General features: G+C 33.4%; 1 long non-coding RNA gene across 1 annotated transcript; it reads left to right on the top strand.

Annotated features, from left to right (window-relative positions):
- The first annotated feature begins 345 nt into the window (after positions 1-345).
- On the top strand, positions 346-13,761 carry LOC129256171 (uncharacterized). Its single transcript, XR_008583940.2, has 4 exons — positions 346-485; positions 1,625-1,813; positions 7,742-7,919; positions 13,622-13,761. It is a non-coding gene; the product is annotated as an uncharacterized LOC129256171 (long non-coding RNA).
- The last annotated feature ends 1,152 nt before the right edge of the window (positions 13,762-14,913 follow it).

The following is a 14,913-nucleotide window of genomic DNA, read 5'->3' on the forward strand; positions in this document are numbered from 1 at the left end:
TTTACCATGTATTGTAAATAAAGTCAGTTTAGATATTAAAAATCTATTTGATAAAAAGAACCAGTACCCACAGGAAGCTATTGGCTCAAATATTGTACGCAAGTGTAGCCTGTAAGTTACTGGGTCGAACAAAGCATAATGTTGCTATGTCAGGCTTGAGCTATTTCATTTCTATTATATCATGCATACAATTTACAAGCTGAACTTCATATAATAGTTATAGATGTCTTCCTTATTCACTGTGTACTGCCCATTGACTTTTATTTTGTCAGCCTATACTGATTTCATTGTATCATAACTCTATTTCCCTCATAGATGTTATATATATTTTTTTTCTGTAGTGTGAATGACCAATGGATGCACTAAGATTTGATTTCTGAATGAATAGAAGGTCTCCGAGGGGCCCTGATGTATGGTGAGCAAAGATTGGCAGCTGTCTCAAAGTTTTTCTCACATCTCATCAAAGTTGACAAAGGAATTACTCGGTAGGTAACGATACATATATTTGATCTTTGTCACTGGAAAGAGATCATATAGCATGTATCAAAAAGTGTTTTCAGAAAGATTGTCTCGTTTCAGTTTGTATGGCATGATGACTCAGAAATATTTTGTTTCAGCTCAAAGATGTTACAGAAGCATTAATTTATTGGATTTGAAATTATGGATTTCATTTTTATGTAAGGAGCTTGATTGACAAGGAAAGTATAATATTTTCTCTTAGCCTGCAACATGTTGAATAAATAAGAATGTTGTAAATGCAGTTTCATATATGTCAGGTACAGGTCAATATTTTAATCATGTGTTTAAAAAATTGATTTAAGTGTGATCTGTTATATTTTTACAGCTGTGTATGAGATTTTGTAACCAATTCCAATTTGCATGATTTTCAATATATAAATTCTATCTCTGTCAATGTTATGCTGCTTTATTTTACGATATTATTTTTTAACACTTGTTGATGAATATTTACATTATTGTTAAATCTCTTTTATAAAGATAAATACTGATTACAATTACAAAAACAAGATGATTTCTAATAGTCTAACAAATAATAGGCATACTAGTTGTATGAATAGATATATTTATTTATTAATAATAGAATCTATAGGTCATAATATCCTGGTAAGAATGAGAAATTTCTAAGTATTTTTTAAAAGTAAAATAAGCAAGATATTCTGTAAATGGACATGACTTTCTCCTAGTAATGATATAACATGTGACCACCTGTGCTTATTTTTGTTAGTGAATTTCAGTGTTTTCAAGCAATACTCTGTTTCAGCGAATATTCTTTATTTCTTTGGGGGTTGCTTCCTGAAATATGATATTAGTTCCTCACTGCAGACTTTGCCTATGAACACCTTCACTAATTCTAGAATTGACATATTATTTAATTCAAAAGAATAAAACCAGTTGTATATCATCTTCATTGCTTATCAAGTATCTACCTGTTGTAGAGTTATACTATGATTCTTTTTGATAGGTTTTATAGGATGTACATTTTCTTGTCTTCAATATCAGAATGGAACTTTAAGTATTATTAAACTCTACCTACGTGTGTTAAAAGAGCTGTGACTTTTAGCCATCAATTCTTTGCCCCTTTATCTCCCCCCTCTGTCTCTCTCAGGTGAGATGGAAAGTAAAACTGCTAGGGGAGATCGGTTCAGATGGGAACTCCCAAAAGTGATTGCCAGAATGCTGAATGAAGTTAAGAAGACCTTTCACTCATCTTAATTCCTTGTACCTTCTAAATTGATCTTTGCTAAGTCAAGGAATCAATGAGGGGATGTTGGATTCTACAGCTACTATGAAAAAAGTAGGTTAACAAAATTAAAAGGAGGAATTTCTTTTGTGAATGGGAGTGGTGTATTTGCATAACCATTGAAAATTAATTGTAGAGGTACTTCAATTTGAAATTTAACATGGAAATGTCTGAATGGAATTTGTAGTGTTGAATTTGTTTAAGATGAGTTTGTGCAGTCTATATAATAGGAGATTGAATTGTGGCTTTCATATACTCTGTGAGCTTGAAATAAATATGAAACTTGAAATATGTATATCAAACATAATTTCACCAAAGTTGTTCCAGAATTGGCTGAGTCGTGCATATAAAAAAGAGTCCTTTGTCTGGCCAGCAGAGCGAGACTATAGGCGCCGCTTTTCCGACGGCAGCGGCGTCAACATTGGAATCTTAACTAAGGTTAAGTTAAAAAATAAATGGACCTAGTTAATGAAACTTAAACATAAGAGTAATACTGAACATTTTGCCTGAGTTTCAGGTCAAAGGTCATTTAGGGTCAACGAACTTAGACCATATTGAGGGAATCATTATCAAAATCTTAACTAAGGTTAAGTTTTTGAAATGTCATTGTAACTTAAAAAGTACATGAACCTAGTTCATGAAACTTAAATATAAGGGTAATGGTGTATCACTGAAGATCCTGCCTGAGTTTCAGGTCACATGACCAAAGTCAAAGGTCAATTAAGGTCAACAGACTTTGGCAATGTTGGGGGATATTTGTGGAATTTTCATCATAAATGAAATGTTATGGATCTAGTTCATGAAGCTAGGACATAAGAGCAACCATGTATCCCTGAATATCCTGTGCCATTTCAGAAACATGACCAAGATCAATGGTCATTCAAGGTCAATGAACTTTGGCCGTGTTGGGAGTAGTTTAATTAGCATCGTAACGTGAAATTTAAATGGATCTAGGTCATGATTATTTTGCACACGTCTTAGGTCAAATTATTGGTCAAAGGTCATTTTAAGTCAATGGACATAGTATTTTATTATCATATGAATGTTTTCTTTTGTGAATAATTATTTAATAGCTGTTTTCAAATTCGGCACTTTTGCTATATTGAATCGCTTAATGCAGGCAAGACTACCATAGGCGTTCCTCTTGTATAATCAATAGTTTGATCACTACATATGTTTCTTGTGTATTGACATTCAGATGAATAAAATTAGTGACTAGACATCATTTTGCATAATGAAATAATAGAGTTTACATCTGATCTCTATTCATATATCATCGTTTGTAAAGCACTATGTGATGTTGTGTCATATAGTGACTTTCATGTGTGGGTTTTTAAATCACAATGTGCAAGTTTGAATCAGTTGAATGACTTACCTTTAGGTCACCCAAAATCATGACTGGAATACAATATGATAGACCTGTGTGAAATACCACATTAGTATTTTTACTAGAAAATGTTTAGTGAGATTATTTCCTGGTAAATATGACAATAACAGTTTTATAGAAGCATAATCTCCTCATGTGCAATATCAACACAGTGCTTGGACTTCTTCTGGGAGTCATAGAGGCCGTTCTCATTACACTTTCTAAAACTAGTTTACTGGAAACCGATTTAGGAAACCACTTTGGAAGATCGCTTTGCTAGCGTTCCCACTTGATCACACGAAAGTGGTTTTCAAAATCACTTCACGTAAAGCGCTCTTGTTGCTATGGAAACGCTCTCAGTGGGGTGACACGTTTCGCGCGAAATTCGAACCGCAGCATAGGCATTCTACACCTGTCGTGTGGAGTAGCGCACTTACGCTAAAACCAGTTTAACGAGGCAAAGCGATCTTGAAAACTACATCGCGAGGTGGTTTTCCAAACTGGTTTGGAAGATCGCTTCCAAGACCGCTTTGACCGTTCTCACTACGCGTTAAACTAGTTTCCACTAAACCAGTTTCCAGTAGACTAGTTTTAGGAACGTAGTGAGAACAGCCTCTATTTGCTCAGATTTACTTTTCCCTTTTTTGTGCTCGATTCGATTCAATTACTACTTTATTTTCATGTTAGTGACCATTGTTAAATGTCTTGTGTTGTATTATGAGTTTTTTATTATTAAGGTTGCCTCTTATTCTCTTTCCAATTTCCACCTCTTGCTTTCCATTCTCTTTTGTCTTATCCCTATTTCTTTCTCTTTTCTCATCTTTTCCCTCTCCTCTCTCCTCTTTCTTCCTAATCTTTCATTCCCCCTATTCATTGGTGACACTTTGTAGTAATTATGTTATGGCCTTTGGTATTTAATTATGATACATTTCTTTTTCATCTGTATGAACTTGTATTGCATTTAATATTTATTTATAATGTTTACTTTATATTTTGTTATATTTCTATTTGTACATGTAAACTTTCACTCATTTCAGTCTTTGACTGCTTGTGATTGTATTTTGATAGTTTTATTGCAATAAAATCCAATATATAAACAATACTATTTTCAATCTGTTTCATGCCAACTTTAATTCCATTTTGCTATCTAATATAGAACCATACTTTGAAAGAATGTCATATAATTTTTTCCCCAAAGAATTAAGTTTACCAAAATGTAGTATACCTCAATTTTTTTAATTTTGGCCATCAACATTTCATGGAAAACCACTCAAGTGAAATTCTAATATATTGCATAATCACTGTCCACAATTTTGTTATATTTTCAAAGGAATCAGTTTCTACTCACCTATTCATAGTTTGATGTGAATAGAGACTTAATACAATTACCATGTATGTGGAAATTAGAATTTTATTTTCAATTTCTACCAGCCACCAGAACAGATTCTTGACAGTAAGATACAGTTGAAAAGCTTTTATTTAAGAATTGATCAACTCTTATAAATATACTAACCTTGATGTTTGCCATTCCTGCTCATGTATAATGAGAAATTCAATGCATTCTGAATTAGCAGATATTGGAAAACATCAAATGAAATTTTGTGATTAAATGGAATGAAATATTGAGCTTAAGTTGCAAGGCCTCCTGTAAATGCAACTGAGCGGAAGTTTGTTAGCAAATTGCAAGTAATTTATCATTCTACTCATATATCAGGCCAAGTGTGCAGTTATCCCATTAAGATTCTCTCATGATTTGTAAATTGGCATCTGACACCAAATAGGTCAAGCTAAAGTGTGACCCTGAGGGTTTTATTCTTTATGCGGAATATCAAAATTAAATCTTCTCCTGTTTCTTTCTTTATAGCTTATACTGCCTGTTTTTAAGGAAAAGAGGTTCCTAAATCTTTCACTTGTTGATTGGATTTTAGAAGTCAAAGACACTATGCTGCTTATGTTGCAAGATGTTTTGCCTTCTTGGAGCAATCAGATATGGAATCTTAGTGATTTGTAAATTGAAAATTTAATGATCATCTGATCACTGAGGGATTTATTCAATTGAAATCAGTAATTAAAAATACCCCTTTTCATCCCTCTTGCATTCTTTCTTCATTTAGGTCAGATATCATCAATTTCAGCCAAAGTCCATGAAGTCACTATCTAAGGTTTTGTGCTATCTTCTGCTTTAAGGTCTGAAGTTTTAATATAGATTTAATACTAGCATGCAGAACATTCTTACCCCCTCCCCCCAAAAAAATTATGGATTCATACTTTAGGAAAATTTGGATTTGGCTATTAAACTATATGTCATGAAGTTTGTATTTTGAATTTTCCTCCTATTCCATGCTTCTGCAGTGGTCTAATATACAAAATGAAATATGCAAAAAAGTAGAGGTCCCAAATTGTTAAACGTCAAATTCAGTTTAATTGTAGATATTGCGAGGGTTTTTTGTCACAATTTTTGTTTGCATCCTTTACTCAACATGTGTTTTATAATATGACATTCTGTTTTATCTGGCCGAGAATTCAGATTTTGCAAATGGCCTTAAGTAGTTCAGATTTATCAAAGATTTCCCAAAACTTAGTATAAGCCTTATAATTGGTAGAGTGAAAAGCATTGATCATGATGTTCTTAGAATTGTGTTACAGTCACATAGAAAGATGTTCAATTAAAGATGCAAATGTAGTACATGGTTCTTTAAATCGATTCTACAATTCTGCTCATGCCTGTATGCATTTCGGCCAAGCATGCAGATATTTAAAATCTCTAATGGTTTGTAAATTGGTACCTTACTCTATGAAGGTCTAGGTCAAGAGTGCCTTCAGTGAATGTCACAGCTATGAGCTGAATTTCACAGTGCAATTCAATACCTTTATCTGACATATATTAGCAATTCTAACCCCATAACGATTGTCTAGGAAACTGAATATGAAACGCAATCCCTTTAAAGATTTCTATTCAAAGTTGATGCATATTTGTGTTAGATGTTGCCTTGTGAAAAGTAATTGACAGAGACTTTAGCAACAGAAAGATCAAGTTCACAAAATGTAACTATTTTTTTGGAATTTCCATTAAAATTTCAGTGTATATTTGCATGATAGATATGGTTCTCTAAGTGTTCTAGTTGGCTTACATATGTTTACATAATATCTTTCTTCTGTTGTTTTTAAGATTCAAATAAAAACAAAATCAAGTTCCCGAACCATATTATTTTCATTTTTATGAATCATTGATTGTGTCAACATTGTAATTTCAATATTGATACTCAGAAATGAAATAGTAGGAAATGGTCAATCTAAAAAAAGAAGCACTTCATACTTAAGCATGAGTTTCATGCAAATGGTCAGTCTTTTATAATGATTTATAACAATTCCATCTCTATTCCTTCACAAGATGATGATTTTGTCAGATAGCACAAATCTAACAAAGTTTTGGATTGACAAAAATCAATGATTTAGAAGGTTAAGCCCTGGAGAGATGCCTTAAGATGAGAGCAGTATCTGATGGTGCATGAAACATCATCTTAGGTTTTAGATTTACACTATATTGATTTCTCATACAAGATGCATTGTCATCCCACTCCCTCACTATGTCAACTTGTCTTTCTATTGATTTAAACAAACCTCATCATTTCTACCATGGATCTTCTTTCATTCTGCTGAAAACAGAGAGGATATGGTCCTGTGTTTACTCCATTTGATAGCAGATAACATTTTGTCTGGACTCTGGGTGTCAGAATTTGAGAATCTATTTCTGGCGGCAGGATGTGTCACATTCATTCCCAAAGTGGGAAGATGGTGAAGGACGGCTGTAATTTAAGCTTGACATCCATCAGATTTTCTTTTTAAAAAAGATTTATTTCTACATCACTAACAATTGTTCTTGAAAGAGTATTTAATCGTGATTTTTTTATAAAAAAATATTTCTGCATCACTAACAATTGTTATTGAAAGAGTATTTAATTGTGATATATTGAATAAAACAAAATAGATGAAAAATTAAATATCTGCATTTTGTTGAGGTCAGTTTAATGTCATAAGAATGTGTCATGAATTAGCATATTTAAAGAGAATTGCAACAGCAGATTTTGGTAATTCCTTGGCCCTGCTAATTGATTTACTAATTTTCAATATTCTATTAATCATTCAAAAAGTTTTGTTATGGAGGTGAATGTAGAAGTAATAAAAAGTTCAAACTGTATCACAATTAACACCTTGTTCATAATTGCTAGGATTATCATACAATTGATTTTATTTAAAGTTGTATAATTCAGTGTTAATCAAAATCATAATCATGAATCCGTACAAAATTTGCACAACCGTCATATGATAGGATAATGCTGACCCAATCACATAGAAGTTGTTACCAGAAAGTTTTGTAAATCCTACTGGGCATTTTCTGACCAATGGTCAATGAGTGCCTAAACTTTTAATGCCTAACACGTCTCAACGTCTTAAAAATTTGGTCAATTGGATTAGGGTAAAGATATTTTTCTTAACAATAGGCTATCTGATTACCCAATGGAAGCTGAGAATTAAATGCCCTCATACTTGATGGACAGCATATTTACATATTATTTCCTGCTCTTTATATAAACTTGTATTCATTCCTAATCTAGAACCATCATGCTTTGGACCAAGGAAGCAAAGGCAGAGTGCAACTTTTTCATCTTGGCAAAAGTCTGGAACCCTATCTTGAAAATAGAATCCTTTCCTCCTTACATGCAGCTGAGGTAGCTAGTGTGAGATACATGATCTACTCGCTCAATACAATGTCTGCCATTCATCCCTAAGGAGGTGAGTATCGGGCAAAATTATTCCATTTTGGCTTGAGGGTAGCCGCCTTTTGAGCTCTACCATCTATCAAATGGAAACTGTATCTTCAGGTTTGAGTCGGTTTGTACACTTTCACCAAATTTGGTGGTAATTATCAACTTTATAATGGGAGAAAAGGGTGAGAAAGTTCATGTAATACATTGGTCAGGAGGACTTGGCTGTTATTATTTTTTATCACTTTTTCCTTGGAGGCAAAAACATAACTGAACCACTGTAATACTTAGGTGTGCTTCCCCACTGACCCCTATGCAGTTTAACTGATCAGACAGTCAGGGATGTACAGGTTGACCATAACAGTGGGGTTTCCCCCTACCATTCTGCAAATAGTATAGTCAGGTTCTTGCCATGTAAAGGTGACTCTCCTTCACCCAGGTCCACCTGATATCAGGTACAGTTTTACCATTATAATTTCATATACCTTTCATAGTTTTAACCACAAACAACAACTTTCGTTCTGGGTAATGTTCACATTTTTCTAGGGTTGAAACTTCCTCTGTCAGGCTATACTTTGAATTTTTAGGAATTTTGGTCATCGAATCTGAATTCTGATCATTAAAGCCCTTTTGACACCTTCGCGGATGCAACTCGGTCATCCCGGATTGTCAATCCGGGGTAATCCCTGTATAGTCCGGGATTACCGTGTACACACCGGCTACTCATCCGGCGCCATCCTTGATGTACCGGCATATTCAGGAGAAAAATTGAACATTTTCAATTTTTCATCTTGGAGTACACGGACGGATAATCATCCGAATTCATCCTTATAGCCACCTTTTACAAATGTGTAGCTACCGAGGAGACTCCCTGTAAGAACTGGGAGGTCCTTGGTAATACTGGCTATATCTGGGGTCGAAATTTTCCCATTGTTTGCGTCCATGAACAACAGTCCGTGTTCATGGCCATGTATGTATATGCTTCAGACGATGCAAAAAGGAAAGAAACTTAAATCTTGGCCAATGCTCTAGAGATATCCCAGTAGAGATTGTAAGCCTCTGTGAAGGTCCGTATAAGGATCCAGTAACATCCGTGTATTCCATGTTGACTCCCGGTAGCTTATCAAGCAGATCCCTAGTGCTACCATGACTATCCTTGTAGAAACCGCACGTTACCGTACATTTCCTTGTAAATACCCAGTTAAATCCGTATTCACTCCGGTAATGCTAGCAAAATATCAAAATATAAATTTGGCATCCCGGATCATCACAGACTGAGATCCTTGATGATCTGCGTTGCATCCTTGAAGGTGTAAAAGGGGCTTAATTGTAATTTACTAGCTATTATTCCCTGATCTATACTAATAGCCACCCATCTTGTATCAATGACTTCCTACCCATGACTATTTGAAGTTCACCCAGTCATTTTTGCTTTGCCCTGTCAATATTGGTTTCTCCCCTTTAAAGGATCTCTTTTTCTTCCAACCCCCATATGGGGGTAACCCTATACACCCATTGGGATACTACCTGTCTCCTACTGTTGTTTTCATCTTTCATTTCTATCCCTGAGTATCAGACCATATTCAAAAGATGTTGTTTACTCTATGTCTTGTGGGGTCAACTGTTCTTCCTATTATTTTGTAAGCCATATGGGAAAGAAATAGTTTTAGGCAGTTTTAGGGGGTGGGTGAGAGGTAAAAAGAGAGAGTAAAAAAATATATACAGATCAAGAAAATATATCATAGATCAAAATAGAGAGGACGAGAGAGAGAAAGAAGAGGGATGGGGGAGGGAGAGAATAAAAAAATTCAAATCAGAAAAGAATTAAATTCAGTGCCACATATCTTATGTTTTCTAGTGAGTAGGACTCATATACTTTCTCGTCATATATTCTCTGTCAACTTAAACATACAATTCATTAATATTCCACAAACTTGCAATGGCCAGTGAATGTTTAAGAAAGGATAACAATGAAAACATAAGAAACATTGACAGTTTTCTTTATTTTATTCAAGATATAAACCCTAAAGATGGTAGATCTTTTACAACCACTTGTGTCTGTGTAAGAATATCAACTAAAAATATGATGATGGCATAGTGACTAATTAGGTTGCAATTAATGAGTCTTTATGAAATCAATATCATCATATCCACTTTTACACTCTTCAAGTAAAGAGACTATTTGTATCATTTACCTATATTAGCAATATAATCAATATCATTGTGAAAGCTAGAGTATTAATGGAAAACAATCAATAAGATTAGACCACCCTGCTGGGTTTGAACTTGTACTTTTAATTTGGCTAATTATACTTGTTTGGTGAGCATACATTACCATGAAGAAATGATTAACCACCCTTTCCCCTTCCCCATTCAAAATTTATATTAATATTATCAAAACTTTCTTGAATTATATATATTTTTTATTCATTTTTAAGCACTACCCCAGTAATGCAGATATTCCAGTATCTGTTCTTGCTATTATTCTTGCTATTGGATCATTTTTTGAACAGACTGAAATTTGCTTGTCATGACATGTGATAGGTATAGTAATATCTTAATGTTCAATATACCATGTTTTAATTTCAGTTTTGGAAAGAACCTGTTTAGGTATCTATTGGATTGTTTTGCTAAGATTCCTGCCAATCTGTCATAAAATAAGAGAGAGGCAATAAACTGATCATGTGGAAACCCAAATTTTGACATCAATTCTACAAAATATTCTCCCATTTTAAAATGGTCTTGGAATATTACTACTATCTAGTTATCATTTTCAATTATTCTACTATGTAAAGCCATGAACATTACATAGTCTGTATGGTAGCAAAGGTATTTATTATTCAAAGAGGTTGAGGAAAATTAAATGAGAAGAAAATTGAAATTGTTTTGTGGGAATTATTGGACTGGAAAGGTCACTCTTCAAATAAAGTAATTAATTTTCTACAATTGATACAGTTCCCACTGGAAAACATTTTGTTATTTTTAAACAAAGGGGAAATAGTAGGATCGTTATGACTAAATAATTAGCTAAATTTGCAAAATAGATGACTGCAAAGCATACAGTATTAGATTAAGACTAAATTATGATGATTTGAAATTTTCATTTTACTTTCTGTGAAAATAGGAATTTAACAGCTCTTTTATCAGATCGTAGATGTCACCAACTCCATCTATTAGTATTATGGGGCCAAATCATTCAAGCCTTATGCTTCCTTTGACCCCTTCACTTTGTATGATCTTATTTAGATAGCCAAATTCTTGCCGTAACTAAAAGGACTTTAAAAAATACTGGTATCATCGGCAAACTACGTTTTCTCTTACCTAGGAATATTCTTATTTTGTTGTATAATACGCTTGTCTTGCCTTATTTAAGTTATGGAAACATTGTCTGGGGAAATACATATCCATCAAAGTTAGACAAACTTCTAAAACTACAAAAGAGAGTAGTTAGATACTGTACTTTATCTGATTTTCATGCCCACTCTAAACCTTTGTTTCTCAAATTGAATGTACTTGCTATATATAAGCTTAATAAATTTCTAATAGGATTAATCCTCTTCAGACATGTAAATACATCTTTACCTGAAAATATTCAATTATTATTATCATTCAATAATGAGATCCATAATTACAATACTCGTCATAAAGAGAAATTTCATATATTCAGATGTACTAAAAATTTGTTTCATTTACTTTTAAACATACTGCACCCCTTATTTGGAACGCACTTCCTCAAGAGATACGTCAAACTAGTAATTTCAATGGTTATAAAAGGAAATTAAAGTCATATCTGTTAAAGTTAACACATACCTAATCCCTATTTATATACTTTTCATACGATAATAATTCAACTTTTCACTCCCTCTTCACGGCACTTTATGTTTATTTTGTAAAATTTCTTATTTTTGTATTGTTTTTTTTAATAATTATTTACCTTAAACTATCCATTGCAACAATCTTTAATTCCAGTTTGGGACACAGCCTTGACAAGTTCAAGTCCCTTTTAAACTTTTGCAGTGACCCATTTCCATTTGATTTTTTTCTGTATATGTGAAATCAATACCATTTCTGTGTTTGTATAAATTGTATTGTATTCAAATGTAAATCTTGTAAATATGTATGTATGAATTGTACTTTTTATCAAATGGAATGAATAAATCTTGAATCTTGAATTTACAAGTTAATGATTTTGTATGTATATTTTTTTAAATGGTGGTAAATAAAGTTATAATTAAATTGAATGAGATGGTGTCCTCCGATACCAAAATAATGTCAATTGTATCAAATTCATTATTATCATTTATTTCTAAACAATAATTTGATTCACTGAGTATTTTCAAATGCATCACCCGTTTAATTTGGTTAATTTCCCAATCTAGAAGCTTGAAGGCGGTGTCATTTAACGCTTGTCTCAACCCATTAAATGCTTGACTGAAGAGGATAGAATTGTGGATTAATAGCTAGGGAGGATCTCATTATTTGTAGTGGCACTGAAACTGAGACTTTGAGTTGCCATTTGTTGTATTGCCAATGGCTATTTTTAAATTCACTGAGAGCTGTCTTTATCTGTTTAGGTTGTGCACTCAATTCCAATTTCTACACTTTAAGATATTTTTTTTGTTCAAGAAATTGTTCTTTTTTTCTTCAGACTTTTGTCCCATTATTCCTAATTTATAATATGTAATCATGACAGAATGAAGCAAGGGAAGGAGAGAGAGAGAGTGAGAGAAAGAGTGAAAATGTAAGCTTGTATACAGGTGAACTATTTGTTTGATCAGAGTTCATGCATTTTTAGCTCTTCTCAGTCAATGTTTGTTATTAATAACAGATAAGATGATAGAAGTAGCAGGGGTGAATACAGGAGGGACTAGGGGCCTTGACCCTTCCCCCAGACACCTCTTTTGTTTTTTGGGGGGGTGCAATTGCTTCAATGGTGGTGACCTTTGACCTATTAAAAAAATTCTGTCTTTTTTTGTTCATTTTGACATTTAAAAAACTGCACCACAAGCATTCCCCTCCCCCATCCTAAATATGCCCCCTGGGAACCATAGAGGTGTAATAATAGAGAGAGATGTTAACTACATCATATTTTGTGTTGCTGTATCTCAAAACCCATTAAAGTGTAACCAAGAGTTCATCTTAAAAATAGCAAGTTGGTCAATAAGTACTCGTTAGTTACGGAAGGCATTTGTCTGCGCTAGAAATAGACATTCATTTTCCGATCGTCACAAATTTTTAACATATCTATCGATTTTCATCTTTTTTCTGAAGGAGTATTGAAAAGCACTAAATCACACCACACATGACTTGATTTGGTTATTAGTGTGGTCCCTCAGTGAAATAAAATGCCCCCTGAATCAATATGCAGCTGAACATACATGCAGCAAATAGAATGAAAGCTCCCTATGCAACTTACCTCCCTCTAACCACCCCTTCCATTAAAGCATGCTTCCATCCCTACACTGCAGTGTAGCAGTCCTTAATAGCTGTGGCAGTACTAGCCAATAGGAAGCAACTCCTGTTATGATTACTTGGCCAATGAGAGTGTTGCATGCTGCTGATTCTATGGGTGCTAATGTGTTTCTTTGTTTTGTGATGAGCCACTACAGGTACACAGTGCAGAGAGCTTCTGTACTATGCATGCCTTCCAAACAGAGTGCACTCTACCCAAATTCTCTATGCACTTGTTTTAAGGTTTTAATCTGGTGTAATATCTTTTTCTCTATGCAGTTTATTGGACAGTAAATGACATTTATCAGTGAATTGGCCCAATGAATGGTTCATCTCTTACTAAGACCCTTTCTGTCAGGACCTGGAATCTGATAATCTAGAGAAATAAAGGGAATTACACGTCTTCAGTGGACTTTTCTTTTGGTAAGTTGTTTATATTTAGAAAAAATATGTAGACATAAATTCCTATGTTGAAGCAATAATACGATGAAAATAGATGAACCAATGTAAAAATATACTCTTGATTGTTCATCTAAACTTACACTTTTGGTGTTGCATGTTTACAAATCTTATGATATATTCAGATGGAAGGAACTCAGACTCAGTAGAATTATAGAGTTACACATGTGGGATTACACTGGTCATGCATCCTGCCTGTCTTGTATCATCTTGGTATAGTGTTAAGAGCATTCTTGACAGCGAGGTGAAAGTGATGATACCATATGACAAATTTCAGACTAGAAAAGAAATGATATAGCGTCAAAGGTGATATGAAACAAAATTGGACATAATGAGAATGAGAGGGAGATACAAATTCTGTGTGTGTGCTTATTTACTCAATATTACTTTTGTACTCTGCCTTGGCATTTGCATCACTACTTTATTTAGATGTGTAGATGTATACTTATAATTGTAATATACATATGTACAAATGTCTGTGAAGTGTGTATGATATAGTACATTCTTAGTATCACATGATTGTACACACGGTATATTATGGAAAATGTATAGAAAATATTCCAATTAAGTGAAGTGGTAAAATTGAATCAATATGTAATTTATCTTCATTTCAGATATAGTTTTCAACTTTTCATTCATTAAATATAAACATTTACCATCTTCCAATATAGCAGAAACTCTTTTATTCAATATAAACCTGGTATGAAATGATTTTTATCATAAATTATGTAAATTGAAATATACAAGTTTTGTATGAAGAGTGCTTACCGGTATATATCCCTGGAAGTTTCATCCTGATAAAACTCATAGTCTAGAATGAATGGGGAATGTCACTATCAGATGAAGATATGAAACTAGTATATAATGAATTCTATTATTGGTAGTAATACTGATTGTATGTTTAGTATTCTATCACCCCAAAATACATAGATATGATTGAAGGATCAACTGTGAAGAGTCTGAATCAAGTCTTCTTGAATGTCACATTGGTCAAGTCTGCTTTAGGCCACAACCTTAACTTCTCCTTTGATTAGACTTCATTACCATCTTGCATTGAACTCTTTCTTAACATTATTTCAATTTTTTTTTATTGTTGTTTGAATGAATGTCTA

The sequence above is a fragment of the Lytechinus pictus genome, chromosome 3 (genome assembly GCF_037042905.1).
Source record: "Lytechinus pictus isolate F3 Inbred chromosome 3, Lp3.0, whole genome shotgun sequence".
NCBI lineage: Eukaryota > Metazoa > Echinodermata > Echinoidea > Temnopleuroida > Toxopneustidae > Lytechinus > Lytechinus pictus.